The sequence below is a fragment of the Micromys minutus genome, assembly GCF_963924665.1.
Source record: "Micromys minutus genome assembly, chromosome: 1".
Taxonomy (NCBI): Eukaryota; Metazoa; Chordata; class Mammalia; order Rodentia; family Muridae; genus Micromys; species Micromys minutus.
Genome location: NC_137969.1, coordinates 195005662 through 195011298, shown reverse-complemented (window position 1 = coordinate 195011298; position 5637 = coordinate 195005662). Strand labels below are relative to the sequence as shown.

Here is a 5637-nt window from a genome sequence, read left to right as displayed (position 1 = left end):
AATGAGAAGACCAAACCTAAGGATAATAGGAATAGAAGAGGGCAAAGAATATCAACTAAGAGGCATATCTTCAACAAAATCCTGGAAGAAAACTTCCCTACACTTAAAAATTAGATGACAAGGAGCATAAAAGAAGCCTATAGAACTCCAAATAGGTTGGACAAGAAAAGAAATTCCTCCTAATACATAATGGTCAAAACACCAAGTGCCCAAAGCAACGAAAGAATACTAAAAGCAGTAAAAAAAAAAGGTCATTTAACATATAAAGGTAGACCAACCAGAATCACACCCAATTTCTCAACAGAGACTATGAAAGCTAGAAGAGCATGGACAGATATCATGCAGACCCTAAGAGAGCATAAGTGCCAGTCCAAACTCTTATACCCAACAAAACTATCAGTCACCACAGATGGCAAGAAGAAGATATTCCAAGACAAAACTAAATTCACACAATATATGACCACAAACCCAGCACTACAATGAATTATAGATGGAAAACCCAATACAATGAGGGGAACCACCTCATAGTTAAAAAAAAAAAAAAACTTCTAAGCAAGAAAACAAAAAGAAAAAATAGACACAGGCACAATTCAACCTACCAAAGCAACAATAACAAGAAATAGCAACCACTATTCCTTGATATCTATTAACATAAATGGACTTAACTCCCCCCCCAAAAAAATAGACTATCAGACTGGATACATAAACAAAACCCAGCATATTGCTGCATAAGAAAAGTCATTTCAGAGACAAAAACAGACACTATCTCAGAATAAAAGTTTAGGAAAAAAACTTCCAAGCAAATGTCCCAAAGAAGCAAGCTGGAGTGGCCATTCTAATATTGAATGAAGTAGATTGTCAAACAAAAGTTATAAAAAAAAGGTAAGGGAAGGACACTTTTTACACATTGCAAGGGAAATCTGTCAGGAGGAACTCTCGATCCTTAACATATATGCTCCAAATACAAAAGAACCCACATTCATAAAAGAAACCCTACTAAAGCTCAAAAAATACATCTCACCCCACACAATAATAGTGGGAGACTTTAAAATCCCACTATCACCAATGGACAGATCATAGAAACAGAAACTAAACAAGGACACTGCAAAACTAGCAGAGACTATGAAACAACTGGAATTAATAGATATCTATAGAAAATATCATCCTAAAGCAGAAGAATACACCTGCTTCTCAGCACCTTATGGCACCTTCTCAAAAATTGACCACATAATTGGACACAGAACGAGCCTCAATCGATACAAGAAGATCGAAATATTCCCATGAATCCTTTCAGATCACCATGGTCTAAGGCTGCTCTTTAATAACAACAAAGACAACAAAAGGCCCATATACACATGGAAACTAAACAATGCTCTATTAAACGATATCAGGGTCAAAGAAGAAATAAAGAAAGAAATTATAGATTTTCTAAAATTCAATGAAAATGAAAACACAACATATCCAAACCTATGGGATGCAATGAAAGCAGTACTTGAGGAAAACTCACAGCTATAAATGCTTCCAAAAAGAAACTGGAGAGAGCATACACTAGCCACTTTACAGCACAGTTGAAAGCTCTAGAACAAAAAGAAGCAGATACACACAGGAGGAGTAAACAGCAATAAATAATCAAACTTAGAGCAGAAATAGACGAAAGAGAAACAAAAAGAACCATTGAAAGAATCAACAAAACCAAGAGCTGGTTCTTTGAGAAAATTAACAAGATTGATAAACCCTTAGCCAGACTAACTAGAGGGCATAAAGAGAGTATCGAAATTAAAAATATCAGAAAGGAAAGTGGAGACATAACGAATGAAACTGAGGAAATTCAAGAAATCATCAGATTTTACTACAAAAGCCTATACTCAACAAAGCAGGAAAATCTGTAAGAAATGAATGAATTCATAGACAGATACAAGATACCAAAGTTAAACCATGACCAGGTAAACCATCTAAATAATCCCATAACACCTAAAGAAATAGAAGCAGTCATCAAAAGCCTCCCAACCAAAAAAGCTCAGGTCCAGATGGGTTCAGTGCAGAGCTTTATCAGACATTTCTTGATGACATAATACCAATACTTTCCAAACTATTCCACAAAGTAAAATCTGAGGGAACACTACCTAACTCATTTTTGAGGCGACAATAACCCTTGTTCCTAAACTACAAAGAGACCATACAAGGATAGAGACCTTCAGACCAATCTCACTTATGAACATTGATGTAAAAATACTCAACAAAATCCTTGCAAACTGAATCCAAGAGCACATGAAAACGATCATTCACCATGATCAAGTAGGTTTCATCCCTGGGATGAAGGGATGGTGTAATATAAGGAAATATATCAATGTAATCCACCATATAAACAAACTCAAAGAAAAAAACCACATGGTGTTCTCACTAGATGCTGAGAAAGTATTTGATAAAATTCAACACCACTTAATGTTAAAAGTCTTGGAAAGAAAGAAATCCAAAGCCCATACTTAACATAATAAAAGCAATATACAGCAAAGCAACAGCCAACATCAAACTTAATGCTGGGAAACTTGAAGTAATCCCACTAAAATCATGGACGCAACAAGACTGCCTACTCTCCCCCTTCCTCTTCTACATAGTAATAGAAGTCCTGGCCAGACCAATTAGACAGCAAAAGGAAATTAAAGGGATACTAATTTGAAAGGAAGAAGTAAAAACATCACTATTTGCAGAAGACATGATAGTGTACTTAAGCGACCCCAAAACTTCCACCAGAGAATTCGTACAGCTGATAAACAAGTTCAGCAAAGTGACTGGATAAAAAATTAACTCAAACGAATCATTCACCTTCCTATATTCAAAGGACAAACACGTGGAGAAAGAAATTAGGGAAAAGATACCCTTCACAATAGTCACAAAAACTATGAAATACATTGGTGTGACTCTAATTAAGCAAAGGAAGGACCTGTATGACAAGAACTTCAAACCTCTAAAGAAGGAAATCTGGGAAGATCTCAGAAAATGAAAAGATCTTCCATGCTCATGAATTGGAAGGATCAACATTTTAAAAATGGCCATCTTACCAAAAGCAATCTACAGATTCAATGCAATCCCCATCAAAATCCCATCCCAGTTCATCATTGAGTTGGAAAGAGCAATGTGCAATTTCATTTGGAATAACAAAAGACCTAGAATAGAGAAATCCATCCTCAACAACAAGAAAACATCTGCAGGAATCACTATCCCTGACCTCAAGATATATTACAAGGCAATTGTTCTGAAAACTGAATGGTACTGGAATAGAAATAGGTACTTGGGGCAATTGAATAGAATAGAAGATCCAGAAATGAGCCCTCACCTAAATAATCACCTGATTTTTGACAAAGAAGCTATAAACATTCAATGGAAAAAGGACGGCCTATTCAACAAATTGTGTTGGTCCCACTTGCACTCAACATGCAGAAGAATGAATATAGACCCTTTCTTATCTTTTTGTACAAAGCTCAAGTGTAAGTGGAACAAAGGTCTCCACATTCAACCAGGTATACTGAAACTATTAGATGAGAAAGTAAGAAAACCCTTAGAACTCATATGCACAGGAGAAAATTTCCTAAACATAACACCAATGGCTTGAGCTCTAAGGTGAAAGATTGACAAATGGGACTTAATGAGATTGCAAAGTTTCTGTAAGGCTAAGATCATTGTCAAGAAAACAAAATGGCAGCCAACAGAATGGGGAAAGATCTTCACCAATTCCACATCAGATAGAGGCCTAATATCCAATGTATACAATGAACTCAGAAAGCAAGAAACCAGAGAATTAAACAACCTCATTAAAAATGGGGTACAGACTTACACAAAAAGTTCTGAATCGAGGAATATTGAATGGCTGTGAAACATCTAAGGAAGTACTCAACATCCTTACCCTTCAGGGAAATGCCAATCAAAATAACCCTGAGATTCCACCTCACACCAGTCAGATTGGCCAAGATCCAAAACTCAGTTGACAACAGATGCTGGCAAGGATGTGGAGAAAGAGGAACACTTCTCCACTGTTAGTGGGGTTGTAAACTGATACAACCACTGTGGAAATCAATCTGGCACTTCCTCAGAAAAATGAACATAGCACTACCTGAAGAGACACTCCATCTTACAACAAAGATACATGCACCACAATGTTCATTGCAGCTCTTTTTATAATATCCAGAAGCTGGAAAGAACCCAGATGTCCTTCAGTAGATGAATGGATACAAATATTGTGGTACATTTACACAATGGAGTACTACTCAGCTATCAGAAACAATGACTTAACGAAATTCTTAAGAAAATGGGTGCATCTAGAGAATATCATCCTAGGGTGGTGGGAGAAGGAGGAGTCAGCTAATCACTTATAAATGGTGCCCAAGCAGGACCCAAAGCCTAAATTCCAGGAGGGTGAGTGAGTGTTGTGCTTTCATGGGCCTCCTCTTCATGAAGCAAAGTGTGTAAAGGTTGCCATAAAGGACAAACAAGTGAAGTACTTTATCCATTACAGTGATTGGAATAAAAATTGGGATGAATGGATGCCAGAATCCAGAGTACTCAAATACGTGGATACCAATTTGCAGAAACAGCGAAAACTTCAAAAGGCCAATCAGGAACAATATGCAGAGGGCAGGATGAGAGGGGCTGCTCCAGGGAAGAAGACATCTGGTCTGCAACAGAAAAACGTTGAAGTGAAAACAAAAGAACAAGCAGAAAACACCTGGAAATGGAGATGGTGGCAGTACCAATGAGACATCTCAATCTCCTAGGAAGAAGAGAGCCCGGGTAGATCCTAGTGTTGAAAATGAAGAAACATTTATGAATAGAGTTGAAGTTAAAGTGAAGGTTCCTCAAGAGCTGAAACCATGGCTTGTGGATGACTGGGACTTAATTACCAGACAAAAGCAGCTTTTTTATCTTCCTGCCAAGAAGAATGTGGATTCCATTTTGGAGGGTTATGCAAATTATAAGAAGTCTCCAGGAAATACAGATAATAAGGGGTATGCTGTTAATGAGGTTGTGGCAGGGATAAAAGAGTACTTCAATGTAATGTTGGGCACTCAGCTGCTCTACAAATTTGAGAGACCACAGTACGTCGATCGCCCCGATGCACCCATGTCCCAGATGTATGGAGCACCACATTTACTGAGATTATTTGTGCGAATTGGAGTGATGTTGGCCTATACACCTTTAGATGAGAAAAGCCTTGCTTTATTACTGAACTATCTACATGATTTCCTCAAGTACTTGGCGAAGAATTCTGCAACGTTGTTCAGTGCCAGTGATTATGAAGTGGCTCCTCCCAAGTACCATCTGAAAGCCTTGTGAGGGGTGTGCTCTCTCTCACTTGTGCTTGGGTCTCTGTAAACCATTTGGTTCTTAGTCCTTCTCTTGTACAAATGATATACTTTGAAGACCGTTAGAGTATAACAGAGTTGATGTTTGTTTTCTGTTTAAACAGAGAAAATAAAAGAAGTAACTGCTCCTTTTTTCTTTTTTTTTTTTTTTTTCATTTCAAAGTTTCTACCAGTGTATCAGTGATGGACAACAGAGAGACAGGCTGTAGATTGTTTGCCTAGTTGACGAAGCTGCTTTTGAATGCTGGTGGTTCTGTTCCTTTGACACTATGCACTTTTA

The 5637-nt window shown here is 37.5% G+C and overlaps 1 pseudogene across 1 annotated transcript; it reads left to right on the top strand.

The window, feature by feature from the left end:
- Positions 1 to 4370: 4370 nt before the first annotated feature.
- On the top strand, positions 4371 to 5328 carry LOC308419611 (mortality factor 4-like protein 1; annotated as a pseudogene). The gene has a single exon. The product of its transcript is annotated as a mortality factor 4-like protein 1 (transcript).
- The last annotated feature ends 309 nt before the right edge of the window (positions 5329 to 5637 follow it).